Below are 26,976 nucleotides of genomic sequence, written 5' to 3' on the forward strand. Positions count from 1 at the left end.
CCGCCTTGGTGCTCTCGGCGCGGCGTGGTCAATGTGGTCAGGGAACGACTTCGATCGGAAGAGTACTATACGTGGAGAGGCTGACAGCTGGGTCCATGGCCGCAGCAAGGAAGTGCCTCCTTATTACGCGGAAAATAATGATTCCTCCACCTGACAGCAGGGACCCACCGGACGGGCCACCGTATTTCACGACAAAAACGTTTCCCCCTGACTACTAGGACCCACCAGCTACATCTTCGCACGCAAGGAAGTGCGTCCATATTACGGGCAAAAAAATGATTCGCCCCCTGACTGCTGGGACCCACCAGCTACATCTTCGCACGCAAGGAAGTGCCTGACAGTTGGGACCCACCTGGTCGAAGCGTACGTAGCGTTGTCATTCTGGTCGCGAACGTGTACGTACATACGATCGGTCTGTCTGCAGGCTGCAGCGATGAACCGTGGCCATGTAAGGAAGGGCACGTGTCGTAGTAGAGGCGCGCACGTGTCGTAGTAGAGGCGTGCACGTAGCATGTACACGTATGTACAGCGGTCAGGGTGCAAGAAAGTAAATACTGCCGTGTACATACATACGGGCGGGGTCTCGAACGCCTACTCGTGCATACTTATGGCCATGTCTTGTGTACATGGCTGGGTCGGAATGGAGAAACTGCATCATCGTCGTGTTCATGGGGAGGCAACGAAATGCATCGTGTTCATCGAGAGGCAACGGAACGCGTGCTGTTCATCGGGAGCCAGCCGGCTTGGATGGAACAGCCGATGGAAACGAGGCCTGGCGTACCGCAGAACGGAGGAAATGGCCTTGTGTTCGACCGGCCACTGTTGAAACGGGATCCTGTTCATCGGGAAGGGTCTGGCGTACCGCGAAACAGAGGAAACGGACTTCTCTTGGACCTCCTACGGTCGAAACGGGGTCCCGTTGATCGGGAGGGGTGTGGCGTAGCGCAAAACGGAGGAAACGGACTTGTGTTGGAGCGCTACGGTCAAAATGGGGGTCCTGTTCATCGGGAGGGGTGTGGTGTACCGCAAAATGGGACTCCACGGGATACTGTTCATCTCCACCGTCGACATCCTCCAGCCTCCACGGGCTACTGTTCATCCACCGTCGACCTCCTCCAGCCTCCACCTGCGACTGTTCATCCACGGGCTCATGTTCATCCAGTCTCCACCGCGTGCTCCTCCACCGGCTACTGTTCAACCAGCCCTCTCCACGGGGTCCTGTTCAACCACCCCTCCACGGGCTACTGTTCATCCAGCCATCCACCGGCTATTGTTCAACCAGCCCTCCACGGGGTCATCCTGTTCATCCAGCCCTCCATGGGGTCCTGTTCATCCAGCCCTCCACGGGGTCCTGTTCATCCACTGGCTCGATTGATCGGGGTCATGTTCATCCAGCGGCAACGACCTCTACTACCACGGGTTCCTGTTCATCCAACCCCCCACCAGGAACTGTTCATCCAAACCCCCCAACAACGCTCACTGTTCATCAAGAGGCAGCAGGTTCGATCGGCTTCAGTTAGCAGCAGTAGCAGGAATCGCTCGATCAGGTTCAGTTAACAGCCATCGATCGACCGCTCGGGTTCAGTAACGCGTAGCCTGCAGTGCAATCGCTCGAGTTCGGTAAGCGAACGCCTCACTCGGGTTCAGTTAGAGCCCAACGCCTCGCACCCACGCATGTACGTTTACGAGAGAAACGCGCATCGCTCGACCCCCGACCACCCACCGTAACCGGGAACTCCCTGATATTTTCCTCGCCCTCGCTTCTACCACAGTTTTCTCCGTCATGGACGTCCCAAAGAATGTCATGCGGCTGCATCTCCGGCCCGCCCAGGACGAAAAGCCCATTTTCTGTTATGATTTTTTGTCATAGAAGTAGGAGCCCACCACATCTATGATGATACCGAATTTTGTCACAATTATCGTCATAGAAGTGTCATAAGCATGACAGGAAAAAAAATCGTTCGGCCCAAAATGTCATGGATGTGTCTTTTTTTGTAGTGATGACCGCCCGTCGCCCAATGGCGAATAGATGTTGTGTAGACAGAGCATATCACATACGTCTTATTAGAAGCAATCGTCTATGTTATTATCGGTCTTCGCACACATTTCTGATTACAGACCTGTTTGCCGCGTATCACACACATATTGATATATTGAACTGTTTCTGTTCCCTTGTCTCAACACAAATAGTTCATCCGAGTGAACCGCATGCCGTATATCGCACACACCTTGATCTGGCTGACTATTGCTTTTGTGTTTCCTAATCACAAATAGTTCATCCGAGTGAACCGTAAGCAGTATATTGCACACGCCTTCATTTGGCTGCCCGTTTCTTTTGTATTGCCACATCACAAACAGTTAATTGAACTGAACCATATGCCCAGCATCGCACACGCAACTATAATCTGAACCGTGTTTGATGCATCCTCCATCGCAAATGTTTTGCACCTTTTTGACTTTTTTTACACCACCGTTTGCGATTAATGCATCGCACACAGTTTCGTCGAAGGGTCTCTGATTGTAGTGTCACGTTAGCAGCAACCTGCAGTAGTGTTTGTCAGCCGGCATTTCTTTGATTACATCGTCAATTTCCGTGTGAGTGAATGGGACCGTGAGATGCTTGAGGTTAGGTATTGGTCGAATGATTGACTGAAGGTCAAATTTCATGCCGGTCGTGTTTGAAGTACCCAGTCTCTCTTTATAGGCTTGGAAAAGAATTGCCTCCTTGCCTGGGTCATCATCAAAACTGATCCCATCTACGGTGGTAAGACTAGAGATACTATTTTTGCGATATCTTTCCGTGGCCATGGCTTGAATTTTTGTTTTCGTCCCCAAAATTTGACCCATCTAATAGTGCACTGTTTCTTCCAATATTGTTTTTGATATCCTAGCAAACCGATCAGATGTTGACTTCATGGACCACTAATGGAATTTTGTTTTCTAGTTCATCCAAGTCAGCTAGGGTTTTATTGCAATTCTCAATAGCAACTACACAAAAGTGACATAAAATAAAGGGTGGAGCTTAAACGGGGTAGGAAGTGAGGTCCTGTCGCCAGCATCAGACGATGCCTCTTCCTGGTTGGGAGCAACTTCAGTTGCTTCAGCAAGAAGAGGAGCTTCAGATAGTTCTTCAGGTGGCACAACACACCTGTTGGTGCCAATGTTCTACAGAATTATCAGGTCAAAAAAATGTTCTACAGAATTAAAATGGGAGTTGGCGGAGGGATTTCATTGCTAGCACCTTGAGTAATGGAAGTGGATGAGCTTGATCCGGCCGATAGCTGAACCCTGGGCTGAACTTTGGTGCGTGGAGCTCAAGTGCCTGATGGTTTGGGCACACGGAAACCATTGTACCTAGTGGCGCGGTTGCTACGCATCACCTCCAGAGTGGATATTGGAGTCTCGGCCTTGGAACATCTGTCACGGAAGTCCATCGGCCAAACGTCATTCAGAAGAGGGGTCTGAGCAAGGCTAGGTCCAGAGACAGTGAGGCTATTGTCATCCTGTAGGCCCATAAAGTTTGAGTTGTCGTTTGGCACCAAGGGAGCAGAGGCAACTTGTGTGGGTTCAGTGTTGACTGTAAACCCAGTTGGTTTAGAAAGATCAGCCGAAGCACTTGTGCCCTAAACCTCTATGGTAGGGACAACCAGATTGTTTTCCTCCATACCTCTTGTCACCTGCCGATTTGGCAAGGTAAAGATGGTGCTTACATCAGCTACATTGGTGATCCTGGGGACATGCATGACATTTATACCCAAGTCGTCATCATTGTTGATTTCAGAGATGGTGACCAAAGAGGTAACAACATGGGGTGTGTCACAAATTCTAGCCTGAAACTGAACTTTTGCCACAGAAGTATCCATGTTAATCTCATAGTTGATAGCAAGACACTAGTACAGGTCAGTGCTATACAAACGGTTTTTAACCCCATTCCACGACGGCATTTGGGACCGTCGCCAAGTGAGTGTGGGCGATAGGGTGTCATTCCGACATGACCCAAAAACCGTTGAGGGATATGGAGCAGTGATCCAGAGGCCTTCCAAAATGTAATCGTGTGCGATGCAGCACACACTAAATTCTTTCGCACGTGTGGTATCAGTGATTAAACGTTTCTAATGACGCAGTGAAACCATATGGTCTGTCGTAATGAACCGTTTGGGAAACAGTATGTAAGGCACACGGGCGAACATATGAACTGTGTGCGATTTTTGCCCCATCACACACGAGTTTTCTGCGTAACCCGTCTGCCATGCAAGACTCCATCGCACACGTTTGCCAACAATTACCGTATGCGATAATGTTCTATCACAAACAGTTCAGGAGCCCCTTCACACACATACAAGTGCGGTAGACCGTTTGTGATTTGTTGGGTATCACCAACGGTTGCCGCAAGAGTGACGCGTGCTTTTCGTTTGGGATCCCACACGTTTCCTGAAAAAATTACGACTGGGATTGTATTTTACATTGGGCACGGTTTACTCCCAGTTCTCGTGTGCGATAACGTGATATCACAAACGGTTCCGCAGACCCTACGCACATGTAGTAGCGATGCAAATCGTTTGCGATCTGCTGTGTATCACCGACGGTTCTGATACGTCCATTTTGCATCATGTTTTCTTACTGTTATTTATAATGTTTTTATCCATAATAATGCTTTTTGGAGTAATTATAATGCCTTTTCTCTCATAATTTGCAAGGTACACACCAAGAGGGAGAATTCCGATAGCTGGAAATCTGGACGTGGAAAAGCTACGTCAGGCCACCTATTCTGCACAACTCCAAACAAGCTGAAACTTCACGGAGATTTTTTTATGGAATATATAAGAATTATTTGAGCAAATAACTACTAGAGGGGGCCCACCAGGTGAGCACAACCCACCTGGGCGCTAGGGAGCCTAGGCGCGCCCTGGTGGGTTGTGCCCTCCTCGGCCCACCTCCGGTGCCCATCTTCTGGTATATAGGTCATTTTGACCTAGAAAAAATAAGGAGAAGGCTTTCGGGACGGAACTCCGCCGTCTCGAGGCGGAACTTGGGCAGGAGCACTTTTGCCCTCTGGCGGAGCGATTCCGCCGGGGGAACTTCCCTCCCGAAGGGGGAAATCATCGTCATCATCCTCACCAACAACTCTCCCATCTTGGGGAGGGCAATCTCCGTCAACATCTTCAACAACACCATCTCATCTCAAACCCTAGTTCATCTCTTGTGTTCAATCTTGTTACCGGAACTATAGATTGGTGCTTGTGGGTGACTAGTAGTGTTGATTACATCTTGTAGTTGATTACTATATGGTTTATTTGGTGGAAGATTATATGTTCAGATCCATTATGGTATTTAATACTCCTCTGATCATGAGCATGTTTATCATTTTTGAGTAGTTACTTTTGTTCTTGAGGTCACGAAAGAAATCATGTTGCAAGTAATCATGTGAACTTGATATGTGTTCGATATTTTGATAGTATGTATGTTGTGATTCCCTTAGTGGTGTCATGTGAACGTGGACTACATGACACTTCACCATATTTGGGCCTAAGGGAATGCATTGTGGAGTAGCAATTAGATGATGGGTTGCGAGAGTGACAGAAGCTTAAACCCCAGTTTATGCGCTATTCCGTAAGGGACCGATTGGATCCATAAGTTTAATGCTATGGTTAGAATTTATTCTTAGTACTTTTCTCGTAGTTGCGGATGCTTGCGGGAGGTTTCATCATAAGTATGAGATTTTTTCAAGTAGGAACAACACCTAAGCACCGGTCCACCCACATATCAAATTATCAAAGTAGCGAACACGAATTAAACCAACATGATGAAAGTGACTAGATGAAATTCCCGTGTACCCTCAAGAACGCTTTGCTTATCATAAGAGACTGTTTTGGACTGTCCTTTGCCTCAAACGGATTGGGCTACCTTGCTGCATACTTGTTACTACTATTGTTACTTGCTCGTTACAAATTATCTTGCTATCAAACTACTCAGCTACTTACAATTTCAGCACTTGGAGACATTACCTTACTGAAAACTACTTGTCATTTCCTTCTGCTCCTCGTTAGGTTCGACACTCTTACTTATCAAAATGAGCTATAATTGATACCCTATACTTGTGGGTCATCAAGGCTATTTTCTGGCGCCGTTGCCAGGGAGTGAAGCGCCTTTGGTAAGTCGAATTTGGTAAGGAAACATTTATATAGTGTGCTGAAATTTATAGTCACTTGTTACTATGGAAAACAATCCTTTGAGGGGTTTGTTCGGGGTATCTTCACCTCGTCTGGAACCACAATTAGCTACCCCTCAGCCTACTGCACCTACTGAAAATATTGAATATGAAATTCCTTCGGGTATGATAGAACAACTGCTAGCTAATCCTTATGCAGGAGATGGAACCGAACATCCTGATATTCACTTGATATATGTAGACCAAATTTGTGGATTATTTAAGCTTGCAGGTTTACCCGGAGATGAAGTGATGAAATAGGTTTTCCCTTTATCTTTGAAGGGAAAAGCATTGGCATGGTATAGGGTATGCGATGATATTGGATCATGGAATTGGAATCGTTTGAAATTGGAGTTCCACCAAAAAATTTATCCTATGCATCTAGTTCGTCATGATCAGAATTATATATATAATTTTTGGCCTCGTGAAGGAGAAAGTATCACTCTAGCTCGGGGGAGGCTTAAGTCAATGTTATATTCATGCCCCAATCATGATATCTCAAGAGAAATTATTATCCAGAATTTTTATGCTCGGCTTTCTCGTAATTGTCAAACCATGCTTGATACTTCTTGTGCTGGTTCTTTTATGAAGAAGACTATTGAATTCCGGTGGGATCTTTTGGAAAGAATTAAACTCAACTCTGAAGATTGGGAACTCGACAAAGGTAAAGAGTCAGATATTAAACTCAAGTATGATTGTGTTAAATTTTTTTATGGATACCGATGCTTTTCAAAAGTTTAGCACTAAATATGGACTTGATTCTGAGATAGTAGCCTCCTTTTGTGAATCATTTGCTACTCATGTTGAACTCCTTAAAGAGAAGTGGTTTAAATATCACCCACCTATTAAAGAAGAAACTAAAGAACTGGTACCAGTTAAAGAAGAAACTATAATTTATAATGTTGATCCAGTTGTCCCTTCTGCTTATATTGAGAAGCCACGTTTTCCTGTTAGGATAAAGGAACATGCTAAAGTTTCAACTGTGATTAACAAAAGCTATATTAGAACACCTAAATCTGATGAACAAATTAAAGTAGAACCTAGCATTGCTATGGTTAAAGATCTCTTGGAAGAAGATATAGATGGGCATGTTATTTACTTATGTGAGGAAGCTGCTAGAATTGCTAAACCCGATAAAAGGGATAAACCTAGACCTGTTGTGAGCATGCCTGTCATATTAGTTAAAATAGGAGATCACTGTTATCATGGTTTATGTGACATGGGTGCTAGTGTGAGTGCTATTCCTTACGCTTTATATCAAGAAATTATGAAAGACATAGCACCTGCAGAGATAGAAGACATAGATGTTACTATTAAACTTGCTAATAGAGACGCCATATCACCATTTGGGATTGTTAGAGATGTTGAAGTCTTGTGTGGAAAAATAAAATACCCTACTGATTTTCTTGTTCCTGGTTCCCCACAAGATGACTTTTGTCCCATTATCTTTGGCAGACCTTTATTGAATACGGTTAATGCTAAAATAGATTGTAAGAAACAAACTGTCGGTGTTAGCTTTGGTGATGACTCTCATGAGTTTAATTTTTCCAGGTTTAGTAGTCATGAAAAAGAATTGCCTAGTAAGGATGAATTAATTGCCTAGTAAAGACAATATTTGCTAGACCATGAAAATGATTTACATATGCAGGAAAGAAATGAAATAGATAAGATTTTCTTTGAACAACGTCCTCTACTTAAACACAATTTGCCTATTGAAACTCTGGGAGGTCCTCCTCCACCTAAAGGTGGTCATGTGTTTGAATTAAAACAATTGCCAGACACTTTGAAATATGCTTATCTTGATGAAAAGAAAATATATCCTGTTATTATCAATGCTAACCTTTCAGAACATGAAGAAGAAAGATTATTGACAGTTCTAAAGAAGCACCGAGATTTTATTGGATATACTCTTGATGATTTAAAGGGCATTAGTCCCACTCTATGTCAGCACAAAATTAATATGGAACCTGATGCTAAACCAGTTGTTGACCACCAACGTCGGTTAAATCCGAAGATGAAAGAAGTGGTAAGAACGGAAATATTAAAACTTCTGGAAGCAGGTATAATCTATCCCATAGCTGATAGTAGATGGGTAAGTCTTGTTCATTGTGTCCCTAAGAAAGGAGGTATAACTGTTGTTCCTAATGATAAGAATGAACTTATTCCACGAAGAATTATTACAGGCTATAGAATGGTAATTGACTTTAGAAAATTAAACAAAGCAACTAGAAAAGATCATTACCCTTTGCCTTTTATTGATCAAATGCTTGAAAGATTATCTAAGCACACACACTTTTGCTTCCGTGATGGAATCCTGGCTTTTCACAAATACATGTTTCTCAACCTGATCAAGAAAATACCACTTTTACTTGTCCCTTTGGAACTTATGCTTATAGACGTATGCCTTTTGGTTTATGTAATGCACCTGCTACCTTTCAAAGATGTATGACTGCTATATTCTCTGATTTTTGTGAAAAGATTGTTGAGGTTTTCATGGATGACTTTTCTATTTATGGGAAGTCTTTTGATGATTGTTTAAGCAATCTTGATCGAGTTTTGCAGAGATGTGAACAAACAAATCTTGTTTTGAATTGGGAGAAGTGCCACTTTATGGTTAATGAAGGCATTGTCTTGGGTCATAAAATTTCTGAAAGAGGTATTGAAGTGGACCAAGCTAAGGTTGATGCCATTGAGAAAATGCCATGTCCTAAAGATATTAAAGGTATTCATAGTTTCCTAGGTCATGCTGGTTTCTATAGGAGATTTATCAAAGACTTTTCTAAAATTTGTAGGCCTCTTACTAGTCTTTTGCAAAAGGACATTCCTTTTGTTTTTTATGATGATTGTTTAGAAGCCTTTGAAACACTCAAGAAAGACTTAATTTCTGCACCTGTTGTTCAACCACCTGATTGGAACTTGCCTTTTGAAATTATGTTTGATGCTAGTGATTATGTTGTTGGTGTTGTTCTAGGACAAAGAGTTGATAAGAAATTGAATGTTATTCATTATGCTAGTAAAAATCTAGACCGTGCTCAAAGAAATTATGCTACTACTGAAAAAGAATTCTTAGCAGTGGTGTTTGCTTGTGATAAATTTAGATCTTATATTGTTGATTCCAAAGTAACTGTTCACACAGACCATGCTGCTATTAAATATCTTATGGAAAAGAAAGATGCTAAACCTAGACTTATTCGTTGGGTTCTCTTGTTACAAGAATTTGATTTACATATCATTGATAGAAAAGGAGCTGAGAACCCCGTAGCTGATAACTTGTCTAGGCTTGAAAATGTGCTTGATGACCCACTACCTATTGATGATAGTTTTCTTGATGAGCAGTTAGCTGCAATAAATGTTTCTCATAGTACTCCTTGGTATGTTGACTATGCTAATTACATTGTTGCTAAATATTTACCACGTAGCTTTACATACCAACAAAAGAAAAAATTCTTCTATGATTTAAGACATTACTTTTGGGATGACCCACATCTTTATAAAGAAGGAGTAGATGGTATTATTAGACGTTGTGTACCTAAGCATGAACAGGGACAAATCCTAAGGAAATGTCACTCCGAAGCTTATGGAGGGCATCACACTGGAGATAGAATTGCTCATAAGGTATTGCAGTCTGGATTTTATTCGCCCACTCTCTTCAAGGATGCCCGTAATTACAGCTCGTCTTATGATGAATGTCAAAGAATAGGTAATATCGGTAAGCGTCAGGAAATGCCTATGAATTATTCACTTGTTGTTGAACCATTTGATGTTTGGGGATTTGATTACATGGGACCTTTTCCTTCCTCTAATGGGTATACACATATTTTGGTTGATGTTGATTATGTTACTAAATGGGTAGAAGCTATTCCAACCAGTAGTGCTGATCACAACACCTCTATTAAAATGCTTAAGGAAGTTATTTTCCCAAGGTTTGGAGTCCCTAGATATTTAATGACTGATGTTGGTTCACACTTTATTCATGTGCTTTTCGTAAAATGCTTGCCAAGTATGATGTTAACCATAGGATTGCATCACCTTATCATCCTTAGTCTAGTGGTCAAGTTGAACTTAGCAATAGAGAAATAAAATTAATTTTGCAAAAGACTGTCAATAGGTCCAGGAAGAATTGGTCTAAAGAAATTAGATGATGCACTTTGGGCTTATAGAACAACATATAAAAATCCTATGGGTATGTCTCCTTATAAAATGGTTTATGGAAAAGCTTGTCATTGCCCTCTTGAATTAGAACATAAAGCATTTTAGGCAGTCAAAGAACTCAACTATGATTTCAAACTTGCTGGTGAAAAGAGGTTATTTGATATTAGCTCATTAGATGAATGGAGAACCCAAGCTTATGAAAATGCAAAATTATTCAAAGAGAAAGTTAAAAGATGGCATGACAAAAGAATCCAAAAACGTGAGTTTAAAGTCGGGGAATATGTTCTTTTGTACAACTCTCGTTTTAGATTCTTTGCAGGAAAACTCCTCTCAAAATGGGAAGGCCCATATGTCATCGAGGAGGTTTATCGGTCTGGAGCCATCAAAATAAATAATTCTGAAGGTACTAACCCGAAGGTTGTCAATGGGCAACGAATAAAGCATTATATCTCATGTACGCCCATTAATGTTGAAAGTAATATTATCCAAACTTTAACACCAGAAAAACACATAAAAGAGTCCTTCTGGAACACTCCGGAATCGTGAAAATAAGGAGGTACGTGATACGGTAAGTAAACGGACTCCGAAAAATCCGCAAAAATATTTTTTATCAGTTTTGGAATATTTTAGAATTTTGGAAATAAAGAAACTTCCAGGAAGAGTCCCCTGGTGGGCACAAGACACCAGGGCGCGCCAGGCTTGCCTGGTGCGCCCAGATGGGTTGTGCCCACCTGGGACACCTTCCGTATTCTGTTTTTCTTCCGTATGCTTGTCCTCCAAGATAAAAAATCTATATATACTTCCCGAACCTATTGATCACCATATCGCGTAGAAATCCTCTGTTCTCTTTTCTTGCTGTTTCCGGTCAGATTTGTCAAGCCAGGCATCGTGTCTTCCTGCTCCTCCAACAACATGGAAGAAGATGCTTGGCTGATGAAGATCGAGACGAAGATGGAGGAACCTACGGACACTGTCAAGGGAGACAAGGGCAAGGAAGCTACCGTAGATCCATCCCCGGTGGCAGCACAAGCACTGCTGGCCGAGGAGGAGGAAGAAGATATCTTTAAGCCCTACCTTACTCACCTTACTCCTGCTGACATTGAAACTTTTCGCGTCATTGAAATAGTTCACATACAAAATAAGTATCACACTCGCGAAAATATTCTGCATCAAGAGCATATCATCTATCTTCGGAGTGTCATCCGTCGGTTGGAGAATCTCTTGATCCTTAAGGATAAGATCGCTCCATCACCACCACCATCTTCTTCACCACTGATACATCTCCAATGTATCTATAATTTATGAAGTATTCATGCTATTATATTATCCATCTTAGATGTTTTATATGCATTTATATGCTATTTTATATGATTTTTGGGACTAACCTATTAACCTAGAGCCTAGTGCCAGTTTCTGTTTTTTCCTTGTTTTTGAGTTTTACAGAAAAGGAATACCAAACGAAGTCCAATTGACGTGCCAATTTTTGATGATTTTTTTATGGACCAAAAGAAGCCTGTGGAGTAATAGAGTTGGGCCAGAAGAGTCCCGGGCTATCCACGAGGGTGGGGGCGCGCCCACCCCCCTGGGCGTGGGCCCCTATCTCGTGGGCGACTCAGAGACCCCCCTGACATGAGACCTACGCCAAAAATTCCTATAAATACAGAAACCTTCTGAAAATAACCTAGATCGGAAGTTCCGCCGCCGCAAGCCTCTGTAGCCACGAGAAATCAATCTAGGCCCTCTTTGGCACCCTGCCGGAGGGGGCCATCATCACCGGAGGCCATGGAGGAGGATCCCAGAGGGGCCATCATCGCCATGAAGGCCAAGGACCAGAGGGAGAACCTCTCCCCATCTAGGGGGGAGGCCATGGAGGAGGAAGCACAAGGGGGAGAACTTCTCCTCCTCTCTCTCGGTGGCACCGGAGTGCCATCGGGAGGGGAATCATCGTCGCGGTGATCGTCTTCATCAACATCACCATCATCATCACCATCCTCATCTATTTTACGCGGTCCATTCTCTCGCACCCCACTGTAATACCTACTTGAAGATGGTGCTTTACGCCACATATTATGATCCAATGATGTGTTGCCATCCTATGATGTTTTGAGTAGATATCCTTTGTCTTTGGGTTGATTGATGATCTAGATTGGTATGAGTTGTATGTTTTATTTTGGTGCTGTCCTATTGTGCCCTCCGTGTCGCGCAAGCATGAGGGATTCCCGCTGTAGGGTGTTGCAATGCGTTCATGATTCACTTATAGTGGGTTGCTTGACTGACAGGAGCATAAACCCGAGTAAGGGGGTTGTTGCCTATGGGATAAAGGGGACTTGATATGTTAATGCTATGGTTGGGTTTTACCTTAATGATCTTTAGTAGTTGTGGATGCTTGCTAGAGTTCCAACCATAAGTGCATATGATCCAAGAAGAGAAAGTATGTTAGCTTATGCCTCTCCCTCATATGAAATTGCAATGACGACTACCGGTCTTGTTAACAATTGCCTAGGACAATTCCACATCGATCCATCATTATTCCACACTCGCTATTTATAATATTTAGTAATATATTCTAAATTTATGATAACTGCCCCTACTTTTATATTTTATCTCTCCAATACCATGCAAAGTTATCCTCTTCATACCCACAACGTAGTTTTATTTCTCGTTTCTAGTTGGAAGCAAACATTCGATGTACGTAGAGTCATATCAGTGGCAGATAGGGCTTGAGAGAATATTGATCTTACATTTAGCTCCTTGTGGGTTCGGCACTCCATACTTATCACTTCCACCATTGGGAATTGCTACAATGATTCCCTGCACTTGAGGATTATCAAGCTCTTTTCTGGCGCCGTTGCCATGGAGCAATAGCATGGGGTTGATATTCTCGTGTGTGCTTGTTTGCTTTCTTCACTAAGTAGATTTTGTTTTTCCTTTTTGTTTCTGTTTAGTTGTGGGTGAAACATACAAAAAAATTAAACGAATGAAAATACAAAAAAAAATTACTTGCCTTTCATGCCTAAAAAGTTTTTCAATAAGAGAAGTGATTGGAAGATTATGCATTGAAGAAGTGAGGGTCGACCTTGAGCACTTGTGTTCATGCTCATGGAAACAATGTAAAAAATTTCATGGCAGCTTCTCTGAAAATAATTATCTCATTGCATATAGCCATTGTATTATAAAAATAATGTGCCAAGCTTCGGTTTTAGGATGATTAGATTGCTTGTTTACTATGTGCAGAACAAAAACAGAAACTTTGGCTGTAGCGCGTGATTTTATATTTTTTACTGGAAAGTCAAATGGGTCTGAAACTTTTTGCACATCACTTCTGTACAAATATTTTAAATTTTCATATTTTTTTAGAATGGAGTTACAGAAGTTTACTAAACTTCCAGATTACTACAGACTGTCCTGTTTTTGACAGATTCTGTTTTCTATGAGTTGTTCGCTTATTTTGATGAATCTATGGGTAGTATCGGGGGGTATGAACCATGGTGAAGTTGGAATACAGTATATATAGTTCTAATATGAAATTGGAATAAGTTTGCAACAGTACCTAAAGGTAGTGATTTGCTTTATTACACCAATGGATCTCACAAAGTTTTTGTTAAAGTTTTGTGTGGATGAAGTGTTCGAAGATCGAGGAGCTATCAATATGTGAAGAATAAATAGAGGCAAGAGTTCAAGCTTGGGGATGCCCAAGGCACCCCAATTAAATATTTCAAGGATACTCAAGCATCTAAGCTTGGGGATGCCCCGGTTGGCATCCCATCTTTCTTCTTCAACAATTATCGGTATACCTCGGTTTTTGTTTTGTTCACATAATTTGTGTCCTTTGTGTTTTTGTTTTTCCTTTAAGAACCATGCTAGTATGAGATAGCCCTTTATTTATTTATAGAATACTTCATGTGCTTCACTTATATGTTTTAAGTATGATCTTAGAGAATTGCTCTTTGTGCTTCACTTAAATCTTTTGAGTATGGTTTTATAGAATGCTTCGTGTGCTTCACTTATATATTTTGAGCTTGGATATTGGTTAGTCTATATTAATTGTATAATGCTCCATGAACTTCACTTATATCTTTTGGAGTATGAATAATACTATCATCTAAAGTGGATTTGGAAGAAGTTTGCTCCCACTATTCCAAATGAGGAGAATTTTGCTTATGTGGAGAGTAGTAAAATTTTTATGCTTGTAGATCATGAAAAGAATGCTTTATGTGATGGTTATATTGTTTAACTCACTCATGATGCTACTGAAAATTATTATGATGGAAGAATACATGTTTGTAGGAGTTGCAATAATATCAAGTTTCCTCCCTATGTGCTTAAAGTTTTGAAGTTATACTTGCATGCCTAGCTAAAAGGCATTAAAGAAAAGCGCTTGTTGGGAGACAACCCAATATTTACCCTTACTGTTTTTGTGTGTTTACATGATTAAGCTACTGTAGTAATCATGTTTTATAGCTTTTTTTTCAACAAATTTCCAAGTAAGACCTTTGGGAAGACTTGGGTGAAAGTTAATGTGATCTTGCTGTAAAAAACAGAAACTTTGCACTCACGAGATTAGCTGTCATTTTTTACATAAGAGTGTTCTTGAGTTGATTCTTTTTGCAGAATATTAAGAGACAAATTCCTCACGTCCACCAATTTAATTCATAATTTTTGGAGTAGCACAAGTATGGTTGCTGTCCAGATCATTACAGACTGTTCTGTTTCTGACAGATTCTGTTTTCATTGCATTGTTTGCTTGTTTTCTGGTTTCTATGGCTTATATTTCTCAATATAAATTGTAGAAATGATATGATACAGTAGGCATTGTGTGAGAACAATTATGAACCTTGTCTTTGATAGTACCAAGGTGAATGGTTTACTATTTATCATACTAACCTATCTCACGAAGTTCCGTTAAGTTTTGTGTGATTGAAGTTTTCAAGCTTTGGGTGAGATATCGATATGAGGAGAATAAGGAGTGGAAAGACCCTAAGCTTGGGGATTCCCAAGGCACCCCAATTTAATATTCAAGGAAGACTCAAGCGCCTAAGCTTGGGGATGCCCCGGAAGGCATCCCCTCTTTCGTCTTCAAAACTATCGGTATACCTTACTCGAAGCTATATTTTTATTCGTCACATGATATGTGTTTTGAGAGTATTTTCAATTTTACTTGCTGTTTGAATAAAATCATTGGATCTGAAATCTTGAATGAAAAAGAATCCTCCCATGGCTAGTTAATTATTTGACTACTCAGTGTCCTTCACTTATATCTTTTGGAGTAGTTTATCATTTACTCACGTGCTTCATGTACATCCTATGAGTAAATGGTTGAATGAATTGAATATCATAAATCTGAATTTATATATGTTTCATATGCTTATACCATGGGGAGTAATGACTTCACACATAATAAGTATAGGTAGTAAACTTATTGAAAGTTAGCAAACGCAGAATTGGTCACTTGAACAATTCATGAAATAATATTGAAGGAAGAGAGATTTCACATATAAATATACTATCTTGGACATCTTTTGTAATTGTGAGCACTCATTAAAATATGACATGCTAAAAGGTTGATGTTGGACAAGGAAGACAACGTAATGGGTTATGTTTTCCTATATCCGAAACGTTATATTGTCTTGCATCATCCAACATGTTGGGCTTGCCTTTCCCTCTCATGATAGCCAAATTCTTTGCACCAAGTAGAAATACTACTTGTGCTTCCAAACATCCCTTAAACCAGTTTTGCCATGAGAGTCCGCCATACCTACCTAAGGATTGAGTAAGATCCTTCAAGTAAGTTGTCATCGGTGCATGCAATAAAAATTGCTCCCTAAATATGTATGATCTATTAGTGCGAAGAAAATAAGCTTTATACGAACTTGTGATAGGGAAGAAATAAAAGTGGCGGACTGCATAATAAAGGACTTTATCACAAGCGGCAATATAAAGTGACGTTCTTTTGCATTAAGATTTTGTGCATCCAACCATAAAAGCACATGACAACCTCTGCTTCCCTCTGCGAAGGGCCTATCTTTTACTTTTATCTTCTACCCTTATACAAGAGTCATGGTGATCATCACCTTTCCGTTTTACACTTTTTCCTTTGGCAAGCACTTTGTGTTGGAGCGATCCGGATATATATATCCACTTGGATGTAGGTTTTCATAAAGTATTATTGTTGACATTACCCTTGAGGTAAAAGGTTGGGAGGCAAAACTATAAGCCCCTATCTTTCTCTGTGTCCGATTAAAAATTTGAACCCATAAATATCACATGAGTGTTAGCAATTGTGAAAGACTATATGATAGTTGAGTATGTGGGATTTGCTAAATCAAAGCTCTTACATAGACCCTTCCTGAAAATAAGATGAATTGCAATTGTTTGATGACTAAGAGCACTGTTTGTTAGTTTTCAAGAAAGTTTATGATCTATACTTTAACATGTGAATAGCTTGTTACTTGATCATGAAAAGTTTTACGAGATGAGCTACTGTTATGACATATAATGATGCTAGAAAAGGTGATTGAAATTATCATTGATTAAACTTGTGCACCTGCTAGCATTCACACTTCATAAATTATTTCTTTTATCATTTACCTACTCGAGGACGAGCATGAAATTAAGCTTGGGAATGCTGATACGTCTCCAACGTATCTATAATTTATGAAGTATTCATGCTATTATATTATCCATCTTAGATGTTTTATATGCATTTATATGCTATTTTATATGATTTTCAGGACTAACCTATTAACCTAGAGCCCAGTGCCAGTTTCTATTTTTTCCTTGTTTTTGAGTTTTACAGAAAAGGAATACCAAACGGAGTCCAATTGACGTGCCAATTTTTAATGATTTTTATGGACAAAAAGAAGCCCCTGGAGTAAAAGAGTTGGGCCAGAAGAGTCCCGGGCTGTCCACGAGCGTGGGCCCCCCCCCCCCCCGGCGTGGGCCCCTATCTCGTGGACTACTCGGAGACCCCCCTGATGTGAGACCTACGCCAAAAATTCCTATAAATACAGAAACCTTCGGAAAATAACCTAGATTGGAAGTTCCGCCGCCGCAAGCCTCTATAGCCACGAGAAATCAATCTAGGCCCTCTCTGGCACCCTACCGGAGGGGGCCATCATCACCGAAGGCCATGGAGGAGGATCCCGGAGGGGCCATCATCACCATGAAGGCCAAGGACCAGAGGGAGAACCTCTCCCCATCTAGGGGGGAGGCCATGGAGGAGGAAGCACAAGGGGGAGAACTTCTCCTCCTCTCTCTCGGTGGCGCCGGAGTGCCATCGGGAGGGGAATCATCGCCGCGGTGATCGTCTTCGTCAACATCACCATCATCATCACCATCCTCATCTATTTTACGCGGTCCATTATCCCGCACCCCGCTGTAATCCCTACTTGAACATGGTGCTTTATGCCACATATTATGATCCAATGATGTGTTGCCATCCTATGATGTTTTGAGTAGATATCATTTGTCTTTGGGTTGATTGATGATCTAGATTGGTATGGGTTGTATGTTTTATTTTGGTGCTGTCCTATTGTGCCCTCCGTGTCGCGCAAGCATGAGGGATTCCCGCTGTAGGGTGTTGCAATGCGTTCATGATTCGCTTATAGTGGGTTGCTTGAGTGACAGAAGCATAAACCCGAGTAAGGGGGTTGTTGTGTATGGGATAAAGGGGACTTGATATGTTAATGCTATGGTTGGGTTTTACCTTAATGATCTTTAGTAGTTGCGGATGCTTGCTAGAGTTCCAATCATAAGTGCATATGATCTAAGAAGAGAAAGTATGTTAGCTTATGCCTCTCCCTCATATGAAATTGCAATGACGACTACCGGTCTTGTTAACAATTGCCTAGGACAATTCCGCATATCGATCCATCATTATTCCACACTCGCTATTTATAATATTTAGTAATATATTCTAACTTTATGATAACAGCCCCTACTTTTATATTTTATCTCTCCGATACCATGCAAAGTTATCCTCTTCATACCCACAACGTAGTTTTATTTCTCGTTTCTAGTTGGAAGCAAACGTTCGGTGTACGTAGAGTCGTATCAGTGGAAGATAGGGCTTGAGAGAATATTGATCTTACCTTTAGCTCCTTGTGGGTTCGACACTCCATACTTATCACTTCCACCATTGGGAATTGCTATGATGATTCCCTGCACTTGGGGATTATCAACCACCAAAGGAGAACTGAGTATCGGGTATGGGCACTCCCCTTGGCTTCCGCCAAGCTTGGGGGAGGTGCCCCCCTATCGTATCATCCCACTCTCTTTTTTCTTTTACTTATCTTAGTTCGATCTTTTGCTTTAGATGAATAAAAGTTTAGTTCGATCCTTTCTTATTTGAGAGTTTGCTTAGTGATATATCATTATAATCGTGTGCAAGTTAGATAATAAAGTTTAGTTTGAGTTTTTGCTTTCTTTACTTTCATGTTGCAAATAAAGAAAAGAAATAAGAAATAAAGAAAAAGAGAAAGTAAATAAATAAAAGAAAAGAAATAAATAAATAAGATCATATACTAATCCTATGGTAGGCGATGGCACCACATAAGGAAAAGTATAAGTAGAAAATTTTATTAGAGATTGACAAACATAGCATTAGTCAATGATGCAACTCATGAAAGAATTAATAAAGGAAGAGAAGATTCACATATAAATATACTATCCTACAAGTCTTTTGTGATTGTGAGCCCTCATCAAAATATTATATACCAAATTTTTTGACATTGGACAAGGAAGACAACTTAATGGTTTATGTTTGTTTATATTCACATAGAAGTCATATTGTCATAGATCCTTTAACATGTGATGCTTGCCCCTATCTTTGCTAGCCAAAAATTCCGCACTAAGTAGAGATACTACTTGTGCATCCAAAAACCCTTAAACCCAAATATTATTTTCAAGAGTCCACCATACCTACCTAGGGATTGAGCAAGATCCCTCAAGTAAGTTGTCATCGGTGCAAAAAGGCAATTGCTTCTAAAAGTGTGAGATCATTTAGTGTAGGAGAAAATTGAGCGTTGTACGAACTTGGATGACAAAGAATAAAAGCAACACACTGCATAATAAAGGTTGTCATCTTAAGGGGCAATACAACGTGACGTTCTTTTGCACTAAGGGATTGAGCATACAAACAAATAAGCGCATGGCAACCTCTGCTTCCCTTTGCGAAGGGCCTATCTTTTACTTTTATGTATTTACTTTTATGCAAAGAGTCAAAGTTTTCCTTCTATTCCTTTTTATTTTTCTCCTTTGGCAAGCATCATGTGGTGAGGAAAGATTTAGGCACATATGTCTAGTCGAATATAGATAGCATGAGTTATTATTGTTGACATCACCCTTGAGGTGAGTATGTTGGGAGGCGAAACTATAAGCCCCTATCTTTCTATGTGTCCGGTTGAAATGTTTTGCTCATGTGTACGCGGTGAGTGTTAGCAATCACAGAAGACTATATGATGGTTGAGTATGTGGACTTGCCTAAAGGCTTCGACACGTGACCCTTCCTGAAAAGATGATGAATTGTAGTTGCAAAGTTGACTAAGAACATAGTTTGTTGGTTTCTAATAGAGTTTTTGCTTTATACTTCGATTGTGTGATGAACTGTTACTTATTCATGAGAAGTGTATGATAAAAGTTCTATGATAAAAGTCTTATGTTTAAATTTGTTGTTGTTATAATAATCAACATGATGCTTCTATGTCCGTATTTTGTTTTATCGACACCTCTCTCTCAAAGCATGTGGACATGTTTTTCGATTTCGGTTTTCACTTGAGGACAAGCGAGGTGTAAGCTTGGGGGAGTTGATACGTCCATTTTGCATCATGTTTTCTTACTGTTATTTATAATGTTTTTATCCATAATAATGCTTTTTGGAGTAATTCTAATGCCTTTTCTCTCATAATTTGCAAGGTACACACCAAGAGGGAGAATTCCGGCATCTGGAAATCTGGACCTGGAAAAGCTACGTCAGGCCACCTATTCTGCACAACTCCAAACAAGCTGAAACTTCACAGAGATTTTTTATGGAATATATAAGAATTATTGGAGCAAATAACTACTAGAGGGGGCCCACCAGGTGGGCACAATGCACCTGGGCGCACTAGGGAGCCCAGGCGCGCCCTGGTGGGTTGTGCCCTCCTCGGCCCACCTCCGGTGCCCATCTTCTGGTATATAGGTCATTTTGACCTAGAAAAAAAAATAAGGAGAAGGCTTTAGGGATGGAACGCCGCCGTCGCGAGGCGGAACTTGGGCAGGAGCACTTTTGCCCTCTGGCGGAGCGATTCCGCCGGGGCAACTTCCCTCCCGGAGGGGGAAATCATCGTCATCATCCTCACCAACAACTCTCCCATCTTGGGGAGGGAAATATCCATCAACATCTTCAACAGCACCATCTCATCTCAAACCCTAGTTCATCTCTTGTGTTCAATCTTGTTACGGGAACTATAGATTGGTGCTTGTGGGTGACTAGTAGTGTTGATTACATCTTGTAGTTGATTACTATATGGTTTATTTGGTGGAAGATTATATGTTCAGATCCATTATGCTATTTAATACTCCTCTGATCATGAGCATGTTTATCATTTTTGAGTATTTACTTTTGTTCTTGAGGTCACGGGAGAAATCATGTTGCAAGTAATCATGTGAACTTGATATGTGTTCGATATTTTGATAGTATGTATGCTGTGATTCCCTTACTGGTGTCATGTGAACGTCGACTACATGACACTTCATCATATTTGGGCCTAAGGGAATGCATTGTGGAGTAGTAATTAGATGATGGGTTGCGAGAGTGACAAAAGCTTAAACCCCAGTTTATGCGCTATTCCGTAAGGCACCGATTGGATCCATAAGTTTAATGCTATGGTTAGAATTTATTATTAATACTTTTCTCGCAGTTGTGGATGCTTGCGGGAGGGTTAATCATAAGTAGGAGGTTTGTTCAAGTAAGAACAACACATAAGCACCGGTCCACCCGCATATCAAATTATCAAAGTAGCGAACACGAATTAAACCAACATGATGAAAGTGACTAGATGAAATTCCCGTGTAGCCTCAAGAACGCTTTGCTTATCATAAGAGACCGTTTTGGCCTGTCCTTTGCCTCAAAAGGATTGGGCTACCTTGCTGCATACTTGTTACTACTATCATTACTTGCTCGTTACAAATTATCTTGCTATCAAACTACTCAGCTACTTACAATTTCAGCACTTGCAGACATTACCTTACTGAAAACTACTTGTCATTTCCTTCTGCTCCTCATTGGGTTCGACACTCTTACTTATCGAAAAGAGCTACCATTGAACCCCTATACTTGTGGGTCATCAGGTTCCGCTATGATTGACGTATGCTTTCCGATGTGGATCGCACACACTCATTTAGTTGAACCGTGTGCGGAGCAATTGCCAGGTTAAAACAAAAATATCCCATTTTGAATCGGCATGCAAAAAGCAAATTCGCCACAATATTCAATTGAACAAATAAACCAAAATATCATATTTTGAATCGGCACGCAAAAAGAAAATTCGCCATGATATTCAATTGAACAAATAAACAAAAATATCCCACTTTGAATCGGCACGCAAAAAGCAAATTGGCCACAATATTCAATTGAACAAATAGTGTCCAAGGGAAGAACATTCATCAGATTTCGCAACAATTGCAATTGAACATATGGTAGCTAAATTCCAATGATTTTTCCACACATATATGCATTACATAATTAATCATAGTGTACGAAATACGAAGACATCATCAGATGGAAAACAATGGATCCATGTGTTATATGTTTAGCGGCTAACTCTTACTCAATGTTTCAAGAGAAGGCATGCTGAAATCTTCATTATCACTGGTGGGATTGATGTAGTGATCCAGGAAGAAGTCGCTGATAAATCTCCGAACCATCAGCAATTCACCAGCCGGGCGCGGTTCAGGGGTCCTCGGTTTTAATTAAGATGAGCTGTGGTATTTTTAAGATCAGAATGTGCCATATGAGTGGAGTAGAAGATATTAATTAAGATAGACTTACTGGTACTAATTCGCGAGGATCGTCACAACTATCAGCAGATTTGCAGATGGAGATCATGTGTCTGCAAACATAGTATCCACAAAGGTTGGTCCCTGCTTCTTGCTGAGGACACTGAAATTTTTTGTACAGAATTAGTCATGTATTTGTCCTGTTAGGAACAACCTAACCGGTGTTAGATGTATTATTTTTTCTTTGGACAAAATAGAAAGAGTTTTATTTAGAAGCTTGAACATTTGACTAGCGTAAGGAAAGGTATTTGCAGACTGTTGGATAAATTTTCCAAAAATAACGGATTTCGGTGTGTTACCGGAGAAACGATCTCGTGCTGCACAGGTAGTTCCCTCTTGAACAGGTTCCCTGGTTTAGTTTTCCACAATGCGAGCACACTGCAAATGATGATGAATTTTGACAACATCAATTATTGAACCAGATATGAATGCAAATTAATTTCAGCATCATAGAATTCAATACCTATCGATGAATTGCTGAATATGCGTCAGATCCTGAGCGTTTGTTGACTCTCTGAGAGAATCGATGTAGTAAACTGTGTCCTTGTTTGGAACAATTAATACCAATATCCAGTGATTGCTACATATTAAGAAAGCCATGAACTTACGAATTATGTCGAAATCTGAAAGACAATAAGTGTATGTGTGGTTGTTTACTTGACTTACTGTTCATGATATGGCCAGAGAAATGATTCTGCATGGGCGACCGTGTTAACGGCCCAGTCCCTTGCTAATTCAGGATCTATGAAATACACACTCTCCCTTTTTCTTCTCTGCGCGTTCAATCCCCTGAGAGGAATAAAAGGAAGTTAGTTGTTTATCATTTACAGCCTTGTATGGAGAAGTTGATTAGAGTTTGTTAAGTACTTACAAAATCAAGCATCTAACAAGAGTGGCATCGAGCACGTTGAAGTTGAAGAAGAGACGTAAGTCCTTGAAACTCACATCGATGGAACCAGCATCGTGTCAGAAATGATCTTTGTTGTAGTGGACTAGCAAACCATGATGACCTACTGACATTAGATCCATGCAATATTCATGTAACTCGGGGCAACTGGAGCTGCACTCATCAAAGTATTCGCCAACAAGAAATGGTTGGCCATGGACGTAATAGCGTGCTTGAAGTACATCTGCTTTACTTTTAGCAAGCAACAACTCTACTTCTTCATCATCCATGGCATCAGAAATAATATTACTCCCCGATTCGAACAAGCTGTTGTTAATTTGGTTCTGGGTGATGAGTGCTTTAAGTAAGAGGCAGTCGTTCTCTTTCCTCTTCACTTTCCCGCCGCGCTTCCTCGTGGCCGTGGGTGTAGCCTTTTTGGCCACTTCCTTCTTGGTACTTGAAGCATTTCTAGCAGAATGTCTGGTTGCCTGCAAGGTAGACTGCCGAGCAGATGGTGAATCTTGGACAGACTGCTTAGCAGGCGGTTTATCTATGCAGGACGCTGAGCTGGCGGTGCTGCTGTGACGGACTGCTGGGCTGTAGGAGCAGAGGCATCGGACTGCTGACCGTGCGTTGAAGCTATGTCGGGTTTCTGCGCAGGTGGTGCCGACTTGTCGGTGTGCTAAGGAGGCCGTGCCAACGCGTTGGTTTGCTGAGCAGGAAGTGCTGACGCATTGGTATGCTGATCACGCGACTACGGACCGACGGACTGATGAGCAGTCGCTTCTGGACCTACAGACTGCTTAGCAGGCGGTTCCGAAGCATCACACTGCTTAGCAGTCTATTCCACCAGGTTGGTCTGCTGAGCATGTGCTGCAGTTGGGTCTCCCCCCGCTGCTTCAGCAGCCGGCATCTGAACCGGTGGTGCGTCTTCAGCAGTTGTAGGCCTTGCCACTACCTGCTTTGGGGCGGAGGATGACATGGCCTGTATGCCACAAAGTCGGGCCGACTGATCACAAGTTGATGCATCAGCCCGCGAGAGCTGCTGTGGCAAGGAGAGCCTCACTGGTTGAGGGGCGACAGTGGTTGCTCTTGGCGGGGCTTCAGGGATCTCATCGATGAACTCTATTCCTTTCGTGGCCACTGTATGTGATGTAATAGTGTTTCTCCCAAGGTCCTTTGCTCATCGAAGTCTCCTAGGATATTCTTCAGGGCAAATTCATTAAATCTAGGCTTTACTTCAGTCACGTAGCACTTCACACAGCCCGGCTTCAATGGCACATTGTCCAAGAAGAGGCCATCTTCCAAGAAGGGTGGGAAAACCTAGGTTGTTGCACATTTTAATGTACCTTCATAATGTGTAAGCACGCCCTTCAGTCTGTCTCTCATTCCAGATAGATCAGATATAGCATCATCATGAGCAGCTGTAGTCTCAGTGTTGTTGGGGTCAGCTGATGCACAGCTACTCTTGTGCAGTGTTGTCGCGCAATAAGCGGCATCCTCCATGCCCGCCTCCCCTCCCATCTGCTGGCTATCTGTCAGTGTTAGAGTCTTCTGCATCATCATTGACTCCTCAACATCCTTTCGAACAGCCGGATCAATCTCCTTCCTCAACCTTTCATACAATGCATTATGCTTCATTTCACTCCTCGCTTTTTTCATGCTGAGCCTCTCTTCTTTGCTGAGTGTGAAAGCCCTCTTGTGCGGGACATTAACACATATACCCCTTGCACGGCCAGGGGGCTCTTTTGTTTCCAGAGCAATGGACAGAATGTCACATGGCCCTGAGTTCCTGTAGAACCTTCCAGGGATCTTGGAAGCCTCTAACATCACTTGATACAGTTTAGCGTCACGCGAGTTTTCAAAGTAATAAGTTCCATCATCACACCTCTTTGCACGTGCCTGCAAGTAGTCTCTGGTGCGTTCGCCCCTGATTTCACTAAAGGCCGGATTCCCACCCGCCGCTACTGCTTCTGTGTCCTCCTGTTCCCATATCAGTTTCATGCCGTAGTATCCTGCCACACCCATACGGTGGGGGTGTATGTTCTTCTTTTGAAGTTCCGATTGCTTGAAACTCTTCTCAGCAAACTCTTTAGTTGCCCTCACCCTTTTGAATTCTGCCCAGTCTGCCTTGTAATTTGGGGGTATGCGGGGATTGGGTCCTTGCCTTCACTCAAGTACTTCTTGTACAACACGTGCTTCCAGTTTCTCCAAGCATCCCTAGCCTTCTTCAGTGCAGCGTGTTCCACCTGCATTCTCCACTGCTCTGGAACGTTGAAGTGATCCATGATCTCCCGGACTATCCTTCGCTGTGTTTCTATGTCAGCCTTCCGAAACCCCGGCAGATTAATGTTGAGCCTTGCCCTACCAACAAATCCACACACACTCCTGAACCTCGTGCGTGCTTTATCTGGTTTAGTTGGAGCCCAACACTTTAAATCAATCTCGGTTATTTCATATACACCTTTAGGCTGGTGTGTGGGCTTCCTTGGAGCGTTCCTCCATGTCCTGACTAGAAGGGTAATTGTTGCAGCTCTATCCCGTTCAAGATTACTTGATCCGTCACAATCTGCTGAAGACCTAGGGTTGTCCGAATCAGATGAAGAAACATCGCCTGAAGCATGAGTGTTGTCGCTGCTACTCGGCATCTACAGAGAACACATGCAAAACTCAGGAAAGGAGGATAAGCATAAAACTAACAACTTGGTATCAAGCTTTCTAAACATGCCATGCAATAATTTAGAAAATGTACGGCTAATTTGTTAAGTTTGTGTGACTCGGGCGCCCGCGATCTATAAATAGGCAGTAACTTATTGGAACAAATACAGCTTATATGTAGTAAGGAAGGTAGATAATGAACATATATACGCTCTCCGTTATTTTATAGCCAATTTGGGAACATACGTAACGAAATTGGAAGAGGGATTGCGAGGAAATATGCCTCACCGCGATGGAGAACAGTAACTAACAGGATTCTTAATGCAAACTCGGCTGGACCACAGGAGAGGCGAGGGTTACTGCATCGATATGCTCGAGGGTGGCTGGCAAGCAAACGAAGACGACGAGGTGTGGGCCGCCGCGTGTTGGGAACGGCAGTGGAGGTAGGCTTGACGCCAAAGAGCGGGCACACGGCCGGGGTGAGCACGGCAGCGCCGGAGAGGGTTCTGCTGTGGATCTGGGGGAGGGGGGAGCTGGCGATGGAGATTGGGTGGACTAGTTGAGTGAAACGCGGGCGGACGGTGGGGGCGTGTTGGGGACTCCGGGTGTTGGCGGCCTAGGTGAAAAGGGTGAAAATATCCCCGGTCGCCGCACGCGCGGAAAGGCCTATGCAAACGGTTGCCTCTAAGCACTCGTGTGCACAAACAGAATAATTTTGTTTGAAATGAAGACGTGAGTTCATCGTTTCGCCTCTAAATTTTCCCACGTAAAGCAATCATAATTATACTACGGGTTTGATTTGCTGGTGCATTTCAGGTCTCGTGTGCTATATGTAAGACATTTTTTGGTATTTACCGTGCATTTTGGCATATAAATCAATTCCTAGCCGGACTACATTTCCTGTCGAAAGGGATGAGGATTGCCATTTGATCTGGGAGCATCCAATGGTGTAGACGTACGATCCGTGGGGTTTGGGTTCTGGCCAATCAGAACGCACGACTCAGATCACGTGCACAGCAAAGGGGGCATCGGCCAC

This window comes from Triticum aestivum, chromosome 2D (assembly GCF_018294505.1).
Source record: "Triticum aestivum cultivar Chinese Spring chromosome 2D, IWGSC CS RefSeq v2.1, whole genome shotgun sequence".
NCBI classification, from domain to species: domain Eukaryota; kingdom Viridiplantae; phylum Streptophyta; class Magnoliopsida; order Poales; family Poaceae; genus Triticum; species Triticum aestivum.